General features: G+C 42.9%; 1 protein-coding gene across 3 annotated transcripts in view; it reads left to right on the plus strand.

Moving 5' to 3' along the window:
* TNFAIP8 (TNF alpha induced protein 8) overlaps nucleotides 1–20,536 on the plus strand; it is a 442,557-nt gene that overhangs the window by 400,619 nt on the left and 21,402 nt on the right. The window lies entirely within an intron of this gene.

Raw genomic sequence — 20,536 nt, forward strand, 5'->3', positions numbered from 1 at the left:
ATCAGAGCAAGCCCAGACTTAGTTCAAAGATATCAGCATTAAGAGTACAGAAAATGACATGTCTTAGCAGGGACAAGGAAGAGTGTATAGGTAAAGTAGTTTTGTTGAATATATGCTTGTTAAGGAAAACATGATTTTGACAATGTTTTGGTACAAATCTGGTAAGTGGGATAGGAATAGATTTTCATCAGTAAGGTCAGAGAATAATCTTCAACATTCAGGGTTGATAAAGTGGTCTCACGTGTAAGGATTGGTGTCTGTAGAGTTTACAGAGGGGGTAAAATAGGATAGAGATTTCAGGGATTGTCCTACCAATGTCTTTGATTTAAGGTTCCCAACATAATAATGGATGGGGCAATCTTATTGCGATTTGTAGTGAAGATTCAGTCTTCTTCCATGTCACTCTATGTATTCCCATTCCACACTGCAATACACTGCACTTACCAACATTTCAAACCGCCAGCATACATATTTTGTATGCAGTTTGCGGCAGCACAATGCAAGGGAAAATTAGATGAGAATAATATTTGAAAGCCCTATAAAAGCCTTTCTCAGGGCATCCTGGAGGCTTCCCTGATAATTCATGCAATTCCTTGTTTAGCCAAGTGCCACAAGTCAGAAATACGCATTTCTGTTTTTAAAGAACCAAGTCATTTTGTTGATCAATACCTTGAAATTGTTGGGGTTTGCAGTTGCTTCCAGTGACTATTTTAATCGAAATATTCAAGCAATGCAGGAAGACAGTAAGGAAACACAATCTAAAATGCATGCAAAATCTCAAAATACTATTAACGAGAAGTTGAGAAATATTTACTCTTTAGCATATACATTTATTGTATGAATTGGATCTCACATTGGACTTTGATAGTGGACCAGTGTGTTTTGTACTGGGTGGAATCCTTGCCACATTTTCTGTACTGGAAGAGTGAATTTAGGAATTCGTCCCACAGCATCACTCTTCACATATTCTCAATCTGCTTTCAGGGTCACAGCTCATCCTCTGTAATGGAGGAGTTGGGTGGGTTTGAGCCCCATAAGAGCACTAATAGCCATCTGTGCAATGACGTTTTAGAGATGAAGTTATCTTCTCCAGTCCTGTATCCCAGGCTGGGATGCAGCAACAGGGCACCTTGTGTGCTATGATAAGCACTATTTTCCACAATGCCACACTGTGCTGAAGTCACTTGCATGCCATTTTGTTAGCCTACAGTGGGCGTAGAGCCCTCCCATTGCTGCCCATTAGTTGGCTTCATTGTTGCTCTCATTTCCTCACTTCTGTTTTGTCAGCGTGTGCCCCTGGAGCATGCCCCAAATACCTTTGCCCTTCCACTGCTCGCGCTTTCAAAGCTACTTTTATCTTTTTATTGAAGCTCTCCATATGAGTGTGGGTGTTTGCAGGCTGTCTCCTTCATGTGCTCTCACCTTCTTCATTGGCACTCTTTCTTACTGGTGTGCTTTTGTCCCCCTCTGTGTTGTTCCTTATCTCCTGTCCCACTCTATGTTGTTGCTTGACACCACCCACCCTCCTGCCCCACTCCATGTTGTTGCTTGCCTCCACCCACGCTCCTGTCCTTTCCATGTTGTTGCTTGATCCCTTGCTTGCCTCCACCTGCTCTCCTGCCCGTTCCATGTTGCTTGATCACCCACTCTCGGTTGTGCTCAGTGTTGTTGGTTATTGCTCCGTCACACATTGTTGCTTTTCCTCACATCCCACATTTTGTTATTTGCCCCCACTCACTCTTCCTCCTGTCCTGCCAGCTAAAAAAAAAGGAAAAAAAAGCGCCACGACGCGGCCATGGTCATATTTTCTTTAAATCTCGTTTTAGCCATGCGGCACAGCAGCATGCTGCAGTACAATATGGCTAAAATACATTTGCAAATAAAATAGCTCTCATAGGCGAGACCTAGGATTTGCCAATGCTTGTGAAGAATTGTGACGGAATTAAAAAACTTGGGAGTGTGGATGGATCCCACTCTCAGTTTTGTGGGACATACGAAGAAAACGGCAGCCTGCTGTTTTGGAATCCTCCGGGCTTTGCGACCAGTCCTGAAGTTTTTTGACTCTCATACGCGGCAGCTGGTAATCCAGGCGACTGTTACATCGCGCCTGGATTATGCCAGCTCTCTTCTGGTTGGCGCTAATCTGGCCGAAGTCACTCGCCTCCAACGAGTGCAGAATGCTGCCGCCAGAGCTATTGTTGGTCTTCCCAGATCTTGCTCTGTGTCCAGTACTCTGAAAGCGCTGCACTGGCTCCCGGTCAGAGCAAGAATCCAGTTTAAAGTGCTATGCTTGGCCTTTAAGATCCTAAAAGGCACGGCCCCTCAAACTCTTACGGGTCTTCTGTCCTGGTACGTCCCCACTCGACATTTGAGATCCTCGGGCCAAGCTCTTTCCATCACTCCACGATACAAGCTGTGCCGTATTGGTGGACGCTCTTTCCGGGTCAAAGCGGCCGAACTCTGGAACTCTCTCCCGGTAGAGATTCGGCTGCTAGAAGACCTTCTTTCCTTCCGCAAGGCGATAAAAACTTTTCTGTTTTAACTTTTATCTCCTCTTTTTTCTGTTGTGTTCCCTGTGGTTGTTGCGTGTTACCTTGACATGCGCCGGGACGCCCCTTGGCTGGGGCAGCTGTGCGCAGTACAAATCCACGTAACATAACATAACATAACTTTGTTCTTTTAACCCCTGCCCACAATTAGCCCCCATAAAATGTTGTGATTCTGCAATTATCCGGTTTTGTTAAATCATCAAATGCCTCATAAAACGTATTTACATCAAATGTATTCAGGACAAAGATGTATTTCAATGCAAATGACATCCAGATGGTGATCAGGTGGAGTTTTTTTACAGAGCGTAAAATGAAAACCATAGACCGTGTTGGCATTGTCAGCGTCCAAATAAACACATTACCAAAGCTAAAGGTACTCTACACAGAAGAGTGGCATTCATCGTGATGGAGTCTTCAGAAGTGGGATGCGATGTGCTGGGAAGGAAGCAGAATTGTACACACAGCACCGCAAGGAGCCGTGGGGTCCCACTGCTAGAACTGAGAGGCTGCTCGACAAATGGCCATCCCAGTTATATCATGGAATGCATCCTTCTGCATGACCTTGTTATTCCGGAAGTATTGGGTGTTCATTTTCCTTATGGCTCGCCAGATGTATGAATGATGATTCATCAAATTGGATTGGACGTATTGTGTAGCCTGCTAGGAAAAGAGTTGTTAAGTTGTGCTATTGATTTCTTTAAGTCTCTAAAAAAAATGCAAACCGGGTGCCTGGTGACGAAGGGTCGCAGGTACATCTCTTCCACAATAGTGAGTACAGTTTTCAAGTTGTTGACGCACCCTCTGCATAGAATGATTTATTTCGGAGACCCTCATGCTACTAGGGGTATCAAATAATGGATATCACCCGTATTAATGCCACAGCGCTATCTAGAGTCTGTCTACCACTGTGTATTTCTCATTCAAAACAGTGAAACATACAGATCATTCCTTTCTTGCCCCGTGTGCACTAGGGCCTTTCGGCGAAGAGGCTGTCCTGCACTCTACCCCTGACCATAATCCCTTACCACCAACCCCCACCTACAAACGCCTTCCCCGTGCTCTATAGAGTGCGCCACCTGCCTGTAAAGACCTTTGTAGGTGAAATTTTAACTCCCTGGTTACCCCATTCTGGAAATGTAAGGTTCTGTTTGGACACTGGTGAAAAGCACCATTAATTTGCATCAAGTCTGCATGCAAGACAGTGTTATCTAATGTTGTGTATGTGAATCTTAATGCATTATTAAACAACTAGTGCTGTAGATGAATTTGTCGACCTTTCTCAAAATATCAGTATTTCATACTATTTAAAAACATTGCAGTGAACTGCACAAGTTATATGAAACAGTCCCATTTAGAGCTCCTGCAGAGTTGTGAAAACTACAAATGAGGTCGTCATGCTGGAGACAGTCGTGAGGAATCATGAGATTTACAAGCGCAAATACCCAGAGGTCCCTCTGCGCTAAGAGATAAAGAAGCATAGAGGGCCAAGCTAGTATTTAGTGAAAAGCCAGGTTTTTAAAAGCTTGCGGAAACTCCAGAGAGAAGGGGCAGATTTAATTTCTAAGGGAAGCCTTTTCCTGTTTGGAGTTGTACAGATCAAAAAGCTCCTACCTCCCCAGGAGGAGAGCATAGGGAGGCCCCAACAAATTCATAGCTGAACTGGACCCAAGGGTCCTGTTAGGACCATATCTTTGAAGATTTTCTCTTAAGAAGGTTGTCCCTTGTCCCTGAAGCATTTTATGGGTGATACAGAGTCCTTTAAAGAGAATCCTTTGATGGACAGGGAGCCAATGAAGCCTCACCAAAGCCTGTGAGGCCGACTCGGACCTCGGCATTATCATCCGCAATCGTGCTGCTGTATTTTGTAACAAGTGCAATTTTTTCAGAAGAACATTGGGTAGATTGACATAGAGACCGTCACAGTAGCTCACTCTGGGAATTTCAAGGCAAAGGACAATGGATTCAATGGATTAGGCAGAAGTAATGGTGCTATTTTCCTAATGGAAAGCAAACTGTTTAAATCTTCCTTAGTTGGGTGTGTGCAAAATTGAAGAAAAGTGCAACAAAAGTTTTTTAAGAAAAGGAGTCCAAAAGTCTGAGTGAAGAAGACCACAACCTCGGTCGAAAAACATAAAAATATAGGAAGCCTCAAATGCACGTGTTTGAACATTAGTGATGCCACTTTCATTCCACAAGTTGCTGAATGTGTCCACAAACCCTTGCGGCTTTCACATGTGACTCCTCAGCCACTCCTGGCGTTTTAGGCAAGAAGACTTTGGCCTTTTGTGAGAAGTACTCTAGTGCCTTAAAGCCCCGGAATCCTAACATACAGCATGGCAAATGAGCGTGGCTGATAAGCAGGCACTGGCTGGGGAGTCGCGCATAGCATGGGTCACCTGACAGCTGCACGGTTAAGACTTTTCTGTGTCAGACTTGAGAAGCTTATTTAGTCCGGGCTCCAGTCTTGTCATTGTAGTACTGGGAGTTTGGATTTCTGTGCTACAAATGCAAGACTAGAAGTCCCAGAATATAAAGAATATAAGAGGATTACATGAGTGAATGAAGCATGGCGAGCCACAGCTTGTGACTATGATAAATCTCCCCACAGCAACAGAAGCTGATTGTACTGTATAAAAACACTGCAAAGGAAACCATTCTAGCACATTTCTTAGCTCCCTAGTGAATTAAAAGATGTTCAGCACAGTATATCAGAAGCATGAGACAAAACACAAGCGTATGCTATTCAGATAAATGTGGCCTAGAGAAGGGCCAAAGAGGACGGTGTGAGCACATGGCTCTCCTTGGGGGACCTGGGCATACTCAAGAGGGTTTTAAAAAACTCTAGTCCCCAAAGCCTGTCTAATGATGCAAGGTTCGCGAACCTTGTAAAAGAAAAGTACAGCATACAGATATTCCCCTACCTGAGGTGAGAAAAAAGTCACAAGTCTGGTGAATTGATGCCTGAGTGATAGAAAAATAGGCTCCTCTTTTGGGAAAATTGTTAGCGGCTTTGTAGGAAATCAGCCTTTTCTGTGTTGTCACCCCAATTGTTTGCCTTTTGCTGGACCCTATATTTTTTGCTGACTTTAGAACACTGGTATCTTTACTCCTGCTAACCAGTAGTACAGTACCTGTCCCCCCTTTAAACATCGTCGAATTGGCATACGCCTAACTGGTATATTTAACTTGCCTATATGTTCCTAATGTATGGTTCAAAATGTACCCAGGGCCAGGAAGTTAAATGCAACTAGTGCACCCCAGCAGAGGAAAGAAAACCCTATAACCCCTTGTGAGCTTGGGTATAGTATATTCTAGAGTAAATGACCAACAAGGGGACCATTTACAAAGTATGTTCTACAATTCCTTACTTATATTATTTGCATGTCTTAAACGAATGAACAAGTGAAGTAAATTAAAAGGACTTGAAATAAACACAAGTAAACAGTATAGTGCAAAGCAACAAGAAAAAATAGGGTTACAAGTGGAACATACATTTCAAGAATATTATACGTAATAAATGAAACACAAACAATTAACAAATTGTAACAGTGTACAAAAATAGCAAGGCCCATACATATGCCATGTATTAGTAATATTTTCCAGGTTATGGAACACAATTTGACAGATTGTCTGTAAGTCCCCTCTCTGTAGGGACGAGCCTTAGGTAAATTATTTGGTGAAAAGTGTTGGATTTTGAAACTTTCAGATCCCAACCGATCAATGCTAAATGAGAAGTGGAGTCTTTGTTATCATTTCTGTCTCTGGTGTCTTAAATACGTAGACCATATCCAGGACTTCTTGACATTAGATAAGTGTGAATACCCCTGGTATGAAATTGCAATTAAAAGTATGCCTATTAATATGTCATGAAAAAATAAGCAAAGTGCAGGTGTCACTGCAAATGTGGGCGTTACATGTGTATCACTTCTAAATAGTGTGATGGTGTATTCCAGGCGCGCAACACCCATTGGGCTCACAGTTCTTCAGCTCCCCCTCGTGTGTGTCAGCCCGGGCTGACACAGCTTTGCTGGCTGGCGAGCATCTAATTGCAGCCGCACCGAGTACTTAACAGGTCTTTAACGGACCATCTACTTGTAAATTAGGCTTTGTTGTGTTTCCACCCCTTCTTTCAGTCACTCTGTCTGTGGTTGGAAAAATTACCCCCCCCCCCCCCGAAATATTTTTCACCCCCCCCTTCCTGGTAATGCAGAGTAAAAACATGTGTTAATAAAGAATTTAGGCTAATAAGAGAAAAAGTAGGATAAAACATGCCAGTTGGATTGAGTGGGAGTTGTAATAAATAGACTGAAAAATGGGGCCTGAAACAGGAGTGTGTACATTAGATACCAGGCAATAAGGCATAGAAAGGATGGCTTTTGGCACAACAATGGGGAAAGATTACTTCATCATCAGATGATCAGATCATCAAGGGCACAATACCATGAACTGAGTAGGAAACAACATTTTGATCATGTTGATTGAAACCACTGTGGGACAAAAAAAGAATATGTTGGAGGATGTAAATCAAGTGAATTGTTATCAGAAAGTCCCAAATAAAGCAGGTAAAAACTAGCTTACCAGTAGAGAAATAGAAATAGAGCAGCCAATCAGTTCTCTCACTGTATTTCATTATGTGCTGTAATATGTGGTTAGAGAAAGGCTTAAAGGCACAGATGGCTTGATATACCAGAATGAATAAGAAATGAGCAACCAGTATGGGAATGCCAAAATGCAATTTTTAAGTGGAGAATAGATGATGATAATATGTGAAACAGAGGAGCGGACCATCATAAAGTCCAGCGGCCATGTTGGGTGATCGTGCATTTGAAAGATTAGTGCATATTCCAGACAAATGCTCATATTTCTATGGGCCTAGAACTAAAAAGTGAACTACTGGACTGCAGCACCTATTGTGCCATCCACTATAGTGGCAGTGCAAACATGGCTTCAGACCTACCAGTGTAGTCTGATTGTGACACTACAAAACATGCACTGCAACCTGTAAAAATGAGCTCTTTTGACAGGTAAAACCCTCCCTTTTACATATTAATAATTCACCTCGGTGTGAACTTTGTAGCCCACAAGTTATGGTGCATGGTATTTAAAAGTGTGGCATGTAAAAAATTAACGTTACCATGACCCTACAGTGACAAGTCCCTAAAAGCTATTTTCACTGTAGCTCTCCCAAGCAGAAATTCAGAGTATAGATTAATACGCTATCTAGAAAGCCAATTAAACAACTATTTCATTAGTTATTAAAAATGCAATTCAATGATGAAGTCAGATTTTTAATAAATATTAAGGAAAAATAACTTTTAGAAAGCTACCCTTTATTTGCCTGAAATGTCTGTTTGCTATTTAACATAAGTCTGTCAGTTCTCAGCCTTGAATAGGTGTGACCTCCCTAAAGCAAACAATAGGCTGGCCTGAATGGGCATAGAGTACTCCTCTGAACTACACAGTATACAAAGGGTGTAGAGTTGTGGGCATCCTTTTTGACACTATAGTGTCAATTCCTGCAATCCTGCTTTACAAGTCTGCTGAATTGCACATGAGACTTGAAAGGGAGAGAACAAATTGCCAAGAATATTCTTGTGTATTCACTATCTGGTTGCTGGAGGACCCTACGTTTGTCCTACCAGACTCCTGTCTCTGGGTTTGTTTAGGTACAGTGCCTTCCTCAAACTGGATTTTAGAGTTATATGTGGGAGAACGCAAGGATTACCGTATGACACTCTTCACATCCCCTCCCCCTTCCTCAGAGCCCAGGTTTAGTTCGGCCCCAGACATTTGCCCTCTTGAAAATGCCCTGGCGCATGTCATTGCAGGCCAGTTTGCAGTAAAGCAAACAGGAACTACCGAAAAGTGGATAAGGTTGGCCTTGGGAACTTTTATCCTATTGGTTAGGGCATGCCAAGGAGTTACCCCACCACACTAGCTGGTTCCAGGCATAAATGTGGCACCTTCAGGTCGACCTGTGGAAGACCAGAAGAGGACTCACCTGCTGTCTGTGACCTGACAGGTGCTATGAAGGGCTGGAGCTGCTCCATCTTGTATGCAGGACAAAAAAGTGGACTCCAAGGTTCAGTTGGCTGAGCTCCTTTGTGGCTAAAGGGAGACAAGAGGTCTTATCCTGGATGTACCTACATGACCAGTGGTATCTGGACCTGAACCTGGACCCTGTTGTTGGCCTCTGTCTGACATCTAGTGAGTCTCCTCTTATGTCCTGAGGGGCTTTAGAGGTTTTCTCTTGTGGTGGACTGGGGCTTAAAAGACTAAGTCAGAAGGTACAATCTTTGACAGGGACACTCCTGGTTGGTGTAACCTGCACCGGGGTCACCTGAAATTGCACATCTGTCTTGATCTACTGTGACCATAGACTATCACTGCCACTTTGTGCTTTTTGGCACTACTTTCCCTTAAATCTTTAAAAATCATTATCTCCGGTTCTACATATTGGATTCTAGGCTCTTTTTGTTTATTGCATTTTACTCTATTTTTTCTAATTCAGTTTAGGGTTTTTATTGTTTGGCATTTTGACTTTATTACTTTTTTGGTACTGTATAAATACTTTATATATTGCCCTAAGGTAAGTGGGCCTGCTCTGTGCCATTGATAACAGGGGTTGAGCTCAGGTTAATTAAGTGACTTTGAGGGTTGTGATCATTTATTGAGATTGGTAGCCACCCACCTCAAATAATCCAATTTCATATAAACTCTGATGTGGCTTAGGGTTTAAGAACTCAAAAACCCCTGCACGAGAGCCTGCATCGACCCTACCCTTGTCTGGTTATGAAATAATGACAGGAGACCGGTTAAAAATATTTACTACCTCCTAATCTTCTGAACGAGACAGAGAAGGGGGGCTATTTGCTTGCTCTCTGGCCTGTCCCAGAAGCAAATCACACCTGGCAAACTCCCCATCCACCTGTGCTGCATAGCCTTTCCATAGGGTAAGGAAACAAAACCAAATGCAAGTGCCTCACCCCATTGACAGGTCACTGGTTGTGTCCAAGTCATAGGGAGCATTTGTAGTGCAGTCACCAACACTCTTTATCTGTTCCCTAGCCTTGCCCAAAGACCTGGGGATCAAAATATGTGTCCCTCTTTCTCCACACTCAGTCGGTGCACATCGCAGCTACTGTCCCCTCAGTTCATCAGCCATGCTTAGTGGTTGTGGTGTCAGCGGGGCCGGCAAAGGGCATGGCCGACATACATAGCAGCAGGAGCAAAGCACTTCACTCAAAAAACTTTGTTAAAGGGAAGAGATGGTTGCCTTCTCAAATTTTCCCTAAAAGTCTGCCACTTAATGGGATGTTATGGTTACAATTGAAAACCTGTTCACATGAGCTTTCCATGCAAAACTCCAGCCCCGTTGCACTGTTGGATGACGTCATGCGATATCACTGAGAACATCGTAAATTTCATAGGTGACCTCGCTAGTATTATCGCCTATCACATCGTCATTGAGCTAGTGTTTTTCATGTTATTTTGCAAGGAGGGTAAAAACATAATTTCCGCTTAATTAAAGTTTTTGTGTCTATCTACCAATATTTATGCTGAGCAAGTGTATACTTATAAATGTACATTCACATATTACTTACTATTTTGTGAAGGTCAAATTCCATCTTTTTATACAGGTGTGTCTGACATAAATAAAACACTAATTAGTGTCTCACCGAATGCATGTTTTAATGTCTTAACACAAGGCTTACTCATTCCGATTTTCTCTCATTGCATGGAATTGACTCATTGTATTCTGTTTCAATATCTTCGTTTACTTCTACTGCACGATAAAGCCTGCATTGCACATGCCATATATATGCAGATGTGCAGAATGTAATAGTATATCGGCTAGAGTGGTCGACCTCGGAGCCTGGGACCCAGGTTCGAGTCTCGGCTGGGATGCTCAACATTCTGTGATTCTGGGCAAGTCACTTAAGCTCCTCGTGCCTAACAAAAATGAATGTGTCAGTCTGTAACGTAACTGGTTCTCATGTAAAGCGCTCTGATACCTTCTGGTCAAGTTTGCGCTATATAAAACTCCACAAAAAAAATGTATATATATATCACTTGGACTAAGGGGCATCATGGTCAACATATAAAAAAAATCAAAAACATTATCTTTACATAAACATACCCCAAAACACATGCTTATTTCATAACTTTGTCAATTTTTTTTAAAAGTTTGCTAACTGGTTTAGTGAACTGCTACTGTCCATATTTACTTCATAGAGGGTGTTGGCTCTTGAACCATAATTTCTGGTTGTGAACCGCAGGTGATTGTGATTTCTATACAGGTGACTGTGGTTTGTGAACCAGCTTGAAGTGGCTTGCGTACCTACCTCATGTAATTGTGATGCGATCATTTGTGATCCGTTTGTCCATACTTGTCCCAATTAAAATATTTACACCCTACAAACCCTTATACCAGTTTACAGGCTTAGGGGACCACATTTTTAATTTGCCCGATTAGCTTTTTTTTCTTTTAGAACTTTAAGCTATGGAAGTTATTTACACCAAACCAAAAAAGAGTCCATTGTAATTGAACCTTAGTCTTCATATCAAGTTTATTGTAAATCTAATTAACAGCTTTCGCTGCAGCAGAGACCAAAAACTAACAACACGATTTGATACTCAACACTTCTAAGAACGATTTCCCCCAAAAATGTTTGGCTCTCTGGAAACCGTATTAACACGGAGTAAGATGGCTCGTAAAAGTGGGGGAAAGGAACTATTTTGCAAACATGGTAAATCAGTCTGTTTTATTAGTTTGTCTTCATAAAGAAGTGGGGCTACAAAAAACTTACAATTTACTCCACTGGCAAACCTAGAAACCAATAGTTTATGTATTTATTTTATTTATTTTTAGAGTTTTATATAGCGCGAACCAGACCCACGCTAGGGTATCAGAGCGCTTTACATAATGCATACTGAGAAACAATGAAAATGGGAACATTCAAAATAAGTAACATGGAGTAACAACAATGAGAAAGCTTATTCTGAAAGACATTTCCAAGATCATTCAAGTTCGTGTGGGTCATAAGATCTTGAGACAGCAATGATTAGTGTTCAACCAACAAGAAAACAGGTTTAAGGTAGGAATTTGCTCATCAGGAATGATTTTGTTTCCTTTTTGAAGAGAGGGATAGAGGAGATTTTTCTGATGCGAGTTGGAAGGGAGTTCCAAATTCTTGGGGCTGCCCCCGAGAATGCTCTGTTGGAGGTTTTAGACTTTTTGAAACGTGAGGGTTTCAGAAGTAGATTATTCCCACTCCTAGAATGTCTGTTTCCTCCAGATAGGCTGAGTTTTTGGGCTAAGTACTGAGGGGTGTTGTGGTGCAGAGCCTTGTGTGTGATTCAAGCCATCTTTAGGTGAATTCTAGCTTTGTAGGGTAGCCAGTTGAGTGCTTTTAGGTGTGGCCATATGTGGTCAAATTTCCTGGATCCTGTTATAAATCTTGCTGCAGCGTTAAGACAGGCTTTTAGAGGAGCGGTTGAAAGTTTGGGAAGTCCCGGGAGGGTGGAACAACCGTACTCAAGTCTGGAAATAACTAAGGTTTGGACAGCAGCTTTGAGGTCCGCGGTCGCATCTTCAGGTTCTTGTCTAGAGTGACTCCAAGTGATATGGAGGAGTCCACTACTGTTGGCGTACAGTTCAACGCCGTGATAGTTTTGATCCATTCCTTTGTCTCAGTGGCGTTCTTAGGGGGGGAAATTAGGAGAAACTCAGTTTTTTGCGAGTTTAGCTTGAGGAAGTTAGTTGATAGCCAATAGACTGTCTTTTCAAGGGCTGTATTCATTGACCTTATATCTTCAATAGAGGAGATCTTGATATACAGTTGGGTGTCATCCGCGTACATGTGGAATGATATGTTCTCCTGTTGTAGTAGCTCGGTGAGTGGTTCTACGTATAGGTTGAATATCATGTGCAATAGTGTGGAGCCTTGAGGAACTCCCAGTAGGTTAAGGGAGGAAGCTGAGAGCTTGTTATTGATCAAGTAGGATTGCGTTCTATTTTCCAGGAAGGATTTGAACCACTGAAGGACTTTACCAGAGAAACCCATCCTGTGTTCTAGTCTTCTTAGAAGTTTGTCGTGGTTGACTGTATCGAAGGCTGAGGATAGGTCGAGTAAAACTAGCAGACATGTTTTGTTGGGGTCATTCACTATATGTAGAATGGCTGTTTCTGTACTATCCCCGGGCCTGAAACCTGATTGGTGCGTATTCAGTAGATTGAAGTTAGAAATGTGTTGGTTTAGTAGTTGCTGAACACATTTTTCCAAGACCTTGGACAGCATGGGAATATTGGTTATTGGTCGGAAGTTGTTGGGGTCGAAGTTATCTGCAGTAGGTTTTTTAAGGATGGGGTGACCTGTCCTGTTTTTAAGCAATCTGGGATGTGACCTTGTGTTCATGAGGCATTGATGATATTGGTCCAAAGAGGAGAGATGATATGGAAGAGGTGGGGTAAATAGTTCGAGGGGACAGGGTTGTTGAAGTGGTTGTTAAGTTTAGTCGTTGCAATATTATTGGTGATTTCATTGAGAGCGTAGAGTTTAAACGTGGCCCAGAGAGAGAGATTTTTGGTCCGTGGTAACTCAAGCCTAGCAGGCATATTGACTTGATTGCTCTTAGGGGTGGCTGAATTGAGTGCTGCAGCACTAAGTTCGAGTTGCAAAGAGTTCGTTTTAACAGAAAAAAATGAGGAAAATTCTTCACTGCTCAACTGCGATTTCGATATTAGGAGCGAGGATTTGGCTAATTTGTTAGATTGTTGTTTTAAAAATTTCAAAGAGTTTCTTTGGTCTATTCTTGGCCTTGTCAAGTTCTGATCTGAAAAAGTCTCTTTTTGATTGTAGGATACTTTTATTGTAGTAGTCTCTTGATTTACGGAGTAGTTTAAGCTGATTAGGGGAGGGATGTTGCCTCCATTTCCTTTCCGCTGCTCTGAGCTTACGTCTCTCTTGATTTAATGCTTCGCTGAACCATGGATTATTGTCTTTTTCCCCAATTCTTTTGAGTTTTGGTGGAGCGGCTTGCTCGAAAACTTCAGTCATTACGAAGTTGTAGTGAGCTGTGATGTCATTGACGTCTAATCCGCTATTGGGGGGAGTAAAAACCTTCTCACAGTGCGTGGCTAGGCTGCTCCAGTCGATGTTTTTAGTGTCTATTATCCACTGTTTATGCTTACATTGTTGAGGGAAGATTTTCTTGGTGGCAGATGGAATTTGGAAGGTAATAATATGGTGGTTTGACCAGATCACGTTTTCCCAGGCAAGGTGTGGTCCAGGAAGAAATACCGGTACTGCCCTCAAGCTAATCAATTCTCATGGTTTGTCTGTTGTTCGCCAGACCTCAATTAGCCCTTAAGAACCAACAAATTACCCAAAACTGCACAAAACCATTATCTCGTTTGGTGTCCTTTTTTTAAATGTTTTGCTGTAGGTCGAAGCGAATTTCACTGGACGTCAAGGCCAGTATTATAGAAGTGCCCAGGGGTTTAACGTGCATTTGCGCTTGCTCTGTGCGCCTCTGGGGCACTTTAGTATTACAGAAGGGGCCGCAGTCACTTGTGCATTCACTTCTGTAATACTGAAAGTGCTGGTGCACATACAGCGCCAGCACTTCCTCAAGAGGGCATTCTCTCCTTTGCATGTGGGCATGGTCCCATGCAAATGAGGGAATCCCTTTGCCTCTGCTCCCTCGCCGTATTTCAGATGTGGGTGCAGAGGCAAAGAAGCTGTCAGGAGGTGCACTGACAGTGCGCCACCTAAAAAGATGGTGCCCCCTGATTGCATCCCTGTGGTACCCATGATTGTATGCCTGTGGAGAGGGGAAGAGAGTCCCATGGACCCCCAGAAATCCCCTCGCAGGCGGGTGCATCACTCACTGTACCCGCCTGCAAGGGAATCTCTCATCCCCTTTAAGAGCGCTGGCGGGTGCCGCCTGCATTGTGAAAACACGGAGCAGCTTCAAAGCAGCCACTACATTTTTCCCATGAATGCTCACCCTGATATGGTGCATTTTCCTTGATTGCACCGGGCGCACATTTTAAAAGGTGCACCCGGCGCAATCATGGAAAATGCGCTGTATGTATACTCTGCCCCAAATCTACATACTTTGGAATAAAAAATGTAAAGGTCGCCGCACCACATAAGTCTCTGTTGGAAGCGGTCAACGACTAGTAACATGTTGGCGTGTCAGGACTGCGGCATGTGTTGCAGCAGTGACAGTGATTTCATATCCAATGTGAATAATTAAGACATATGGAATTTAAAGTAAAAAGCCAGTTGCTGAGCGGTGTCTGCATTTCTGGGTCAAAGGGAGGGTGCAAGCAGACTTAGATGGTCGAGGAGACAGGAAGCAGTTGAGAAACCTCTCTCTGTATGAATGTGGAACGGCCTCATGGATGACAGCTGAAGTGTAGGAGATCTGCATTGTATGTCTGTTATTCCCGACAGCTGCATGGTGCCTTAGGCAAGAAAAGGCAAACTTCCAGAGACTGGGTTTCATAGTTTCTCACATCTGAGGGTGGAACACTACATAGTGTATTTTATATACTTGCGGGGCATGAGGTGTTACTAAGGTATGACTATGTAGAAGATACGCGTGTAATATATCACAAGTCAAACAGGCAGCAGATGGACACCTATATGTGGCTTTTAGTGAGCTGAACTGCAGAGACATTTACCTAATGTTTGGGTGCAGGTTCACATAATTAGCATGTGTAGCTGCAGTGTGATCCCACAAATGTACTTGGAGTAAACATACTATTCTCAACACACTATTCTTTATTAAGTATTTGTCACTAACTACACTTAACTCTCGCAGCCTTAGCTGATATAATACAGGGAACTGTGCACTAGTGTCTAATTTTCTTTTTGCAGTCTCATTGTGGCATCACTATAAAGCAGTTAGAAAAAAAATACGCTGCTACTCTAGTGTAATAATTTATTACAGCTGCATTGTTATTTCACAGTCCCAGCTGCAGATGGTGAGACTAAACAGACACACACCAGGCTTTCTTCCGCTCCTGAAATAACCAAAGGGACACCTTGCTTTCCAGCTCTTCCGATCTATTTCCCCCTGAAAATGGACAGTTTTAATAGAGGGGGCATTCGTGCAAGTATATGTATGTACTGCCCTGCTAGGGTTCACTAATCAAAAACGCAAATCTAGCTGCATTTTACCACAAATTCTCAAGTAAAGCAGTGTTTTAACGTGATTTACAATAAACTGTATATTAAACTGTATATGTGTTTGCAGTACATTACTAATTTCATGGTGGTCTGTCGATTTTTGCATGACAGATTCTGAACAAATTTACATATTAGCAACCAGGCAATATATTCCATATGAGAAAAGTAAGACACTGGGGATTTCAGCCTTATAGAGGAAGGATCATGACGTGGCCACGTGTTATAGGAAATAAAATACCATCTGCTGTATGTTAAATGGATATTGCAGCTCACTTAGAAATTTTATGATCTAATAAAGTTAGAATGCCTCCAGTCTCTTTCTTCCGTTTGATCATGTAACTCCTCTGTGACGTGTAATATCCGTATAATGCATGGGACAAGGTACTGTATTCCATATACATTATGGTCTTGGTGTGAATAAACGGCAGTAGGACAAAGACGGTGGACTGTACTGACCTGTGAAGGCGGTGCACAATGGAAGGCCGTCTTCCGGACCTTAGACACATGAGTTGGCAAAGGAGTACTGATGCAGCACTAGGCACGGACACTTGAGCAGACCGCAGCCATTGGTCTCGCTTGCTTGTTTAGCATCATGTAAGAATGTTAAACAACCTTGCGTTCCATCATCTACAGGTTGTTTGAAGAAGGTTTGCTGGGGCTGGTGAAATGTCTTCTAAGTGGACTGGGCTCTCAGTAATTCAGTTGTGCACTTTCTGCATCAAAATGTTTTCTGCATTGCTTGGATGTCCCAGATGCTTCGAATTCCCCACTGGTTGACATGCCTTTAGGCCATGAGAGGGACTTCAACCTGCTTTTCTAGTTCAAAATGCTGAAATATTGCAACACTGCACAAATACGGGACACATACAAAGTATTCTTTTGTTTTATGAGTTTCACTCCAAGCCCAATTTGTTATTAACCATTTATTCGAGGTGTTAATACTGCACATGACTGTTACCTTTTGGTATCTTTGGAGAGCCCTAATTGATGGTGTCAATGCAGCTGCTTGGCTTAGGGCCATAAAGCGCCTCACCCCACCAGCCTTGGTTCACTCTTTCCAAGGGTCATGGAGAGAACCCGTACTGCCATGCTTTATTTATTTTGCCAGATGTAGGCAGTGGCTGGATTGGATTTTGATATGACAAATATCATACATCGGGTTCCACCCAGAACCAGAAGTGTTGTCTGTGCTCCTTATGCGTCGCCTCGTGGTAGAAACCATCACCACTTACTAAACTGTGTTGGTGAGATTTGGTATGCTTTATTGTTTGAAACTCTATGTCAAATCTCTACCCTCCTCGCCCCTTTGAATCTTCAAATGGCTCCAGCATTTTGCTGAGAACCCTTCTATGTGTCATTACTCAGTTTAACTCGTACTGTTAAGATTAGCGATCTAGGGTTCGAGCATTGTGATAACTTGACTGTCTTTGGAGGAAATATGCAGGAGCTAAATTATGTGGCCTTGGACTGAGAAGGAACAACTTGCTAGTCCTGATTTGTTGAAGCATGGCAGAAGGGTGCAAGGGTGCATTACAACAAGTGATTGTGGGACTATTTCAGCATCAATAATTAACTATGATCCCAAAAAAGCCTCCCATCCCGAAGAAGCGGTCATTCCAGCCCCTGTAGTGATCTCTCTGGAGGCCTTTCTTGGAACAGAGTCAAATATTGCACTTGTCATGCTTCCAGCATGCTTTAGGATGGAAAGGATTTTAATGGTGGACACATGCAGTGGGGTTTGGGGGAGGGAGCCCAGGGATACTTACTATTCATACTGAAACAGGCCGACTAATATTGAGGTAATAAAGTAGGAGTAGAGACCACGGTGACTCAGCTTAAACTAGTGTATTTAGAATCCATAGTTGTGCAGTTTTATCTATTTGTAGGAGTCAGTAGTACATGTTAAATAATGAGGTAGACCAGTGGCGGTTGGGGAAATCTGAGAGTGGTGGGGGCTGAGAGGGGGCACAACATTTTTATGGACGTTGGTGGTGATTTACTGTGCATTTTTTATGGGCTTAAATTAGTTCTCAGGCTGATTAACGGAAATGAGTTAGACATGTAGGGACCAGGCAAAGTTCTTTTCATTTTAACAGCAGAGTTCACTGTTTACAATATATATTTTGTGAAGGGGGGGAAGATAAACGCTGGCTCCTTCATAGGTCTCACAAAAAGCGCCCATGCAGGCAAGTCTACAGCGTCTAAAGAGCAGACTCTCTTGGCCTTTCCGTGAATAAAATCAAACTCTGTGGGAGTATAAGACTTTTTACACATCTGCACGCTCCCATCTCTCTCAAGATAAGGCTCTGAAGTTACCCCTGTTGTAGAGAAAAGCGATAATAACGACAAAAGAGCGATGACTAGGCCCCATAACTGCAGGCAGGGGTTTAAGTGGGATAAAAAAACTGGGGGATCTCTCAAAGGGTCGTGGCCAATATAATTAAGGGCGTGGCTTAAAAACACCTAAACTAAAAATCTGTTCTTAGCATTTTGTGTCGCCCAACTTAAATTTTGCTGTTTGTCATTGAATCCAGATTTATGACACAACAAGTAACCTCATACCTACAACAAGTCAAGACTACTGCCTTTGTCAATAGTTGTTAGTTGCATAAGATAAATAAGCAGCAAATATGGCTTGTTGTATATAATAGTGAAAAAGCTTCGACTTAAAGATCTGGTGACACCACGACAATGTTGCTGCTACTGAGTTTTCAAAAAGAGAAGAGAAATCCAGAGAGAAAATGACTCTCTTGAAAGGATTTCCTTTCCCTTAGAATGCTCACCTGGCATGACATCAGGCCGTTACTTCCAAACTAGTGAGAAGTGAGCAGTGTGAGCACGCACACATCAATGTGCCTGCTGTCACTGCAGTCCGGAAAAAACGGACCGCCTATGCCACGGCACAAAACAGAGCCCGATAGAGACCCGTTTCGAGACCTCCTTTAAAAAACTACTGGTGCTCCGACCCGGTGAGACCCGGCCCACTTAAAGCCCTGGCTGCAGGGTCTTGAAAACACCAGAGTTTACATTACCCTTTGATTTACAGGGAAGCAATTCAAGATACGCTGCTCTAGTCTTCACAAGGGTGAATAAAGCACACTTTTTTTACTGTTCGTCCGTTAAAAAAATTAAAATACCATCAGACACACTTTATCCAAGGAAAAGACCAGGCATTCATGGTAATTTAAATAGTTTCTGCAGTGTGTCTTAGTCACGACCAGCACTGCGTGCCCTACTGCCTAGTAGCAAGAAAAAAAGGCACTTTTCATACCAGGGTGTAAGAATGTATTGGGGTGCTTTACATGAGCACCAATTAGGTTACACAAAGAGCAATCTATGTTTAGGCATGGGGAGATTTAGATTAGGTGAGTGGCCCAAGATCACAGGAGGTTGAGCCGACGCCGAGATACAAACCTGTTTCCCCTTCTTGTAATTTAGTCTCACACACACAATTTACAATTAGCACCCTGAAACACAAACCGCATTAGCCAACAGCCGCATAGTCTAACACTGTCCATGGCGGCAGACCATAGAAACATTCAAATATAGAAAATCAACAAAACTGAGTACTTGTAATTTCGGCCGGCTGGTACATTTGCTCACGTGCAAAGCCGTTAATGGTGGCAATGTGCATGAAGAGGGAAGAGAGCGCAAGAGCAGAAATGGACAATCACCACGTGGCTTCATGATAAAGCCATACGGTGATTGGTCAATCTCCCCCTCGCGCTACCTAGTGCACCAGAGAGAGCAGCACCTGGATTGGCTTGGGCCGGGGGACTAAGCGCCCATTAGGAGGCTGAGGGACTACGGCTGGGATTCCCCTCGGCTCCCTAATTGCGCTGGTGGAGAGAGTGCTCTAGGGCACATGTCCGGTTGGCCACAGAAAAGCAGCTGGCCAACCCGACATGGGCAGAGAGTGTGGACTCGAGTAGGGACTCGGGTAATCCAGAGGGGATAGGTCTAGTTTCTACTGGAGTTTTTACTTTGAAGCTAAACCCCGCAGGCCCGTTTTCACTGCTCTTCCCACTGAAGATTCAGGAACTGTGAGTGCTTGGCTGCGGCATGGCTGAAAAAAGCTGATGCCACGGCTATTTTGTATTTATGTTTGTTAAACACTTATATTTAAAACAGGAATCTGGGGGCACATAAATATGGCGGGGAAACGCCCCCCACCCTAATAGAGGAACCGCCCCTGGTGTTGACGTTAGGTTTCTCCTTCAATGGGAAGATGTGGAAACATGTTGGTCTGTAGATTTTTGCAATTCAGCTTCTGAATAAATTCTACATATTAGCAACCATGATATATATTCCATATGAGAAAAGTAGGAGCCTGCAGATTTTGTCCTTTTAAGGGTAGTCGCATGATGTTTTCACATTTTATAAGAAATAAAATACCATCTGCAGTATGTTAAGAGGCTATTGCAACTCACTTAGAAATTCCATGATCTTCTAAAGTTAGAATTCCTCCAGTCTCTTTCTTCCATGCAATCATGTAACTCCTCTGTGACGTGCAATATCCGTATAATACATGGGACAGGGTACTGTATTCCATATACAGTATGGGTTTGGTTTCCATGAGTTGGAAGATGTGGAAACTGGTGGAATTTCTGCATACTGCAAAGCTACACATGTGAGTACTCCAAGACATGTGCTACTGACCTAGGTTTGCAGACTCGGCCAAGAACTTAGTGCATCCCTGAAAACTCCGAAATTTGCCCCAAGCCTAGGAATAATCACAAGAGAGCGAATGACTGCCTTTATCTGCCTGCACTTTGTAAACAGTGC

The sequence above is a fragment of the Lissotriton vulgaris genome, chromosome 3_1 (genome assembly GCF_964263255.1).
Source record: "Lissotriton vulgaris chromosome 3_1, aLisVul1.2, whole genome shotgun sequence".
Classification (NCBI taxonomy): Eukaryota; Metazoa; Chordata; class Amphibia; order Caudata; family Salamandridae; genus Lissotriton; species Lissotriton vulgaris.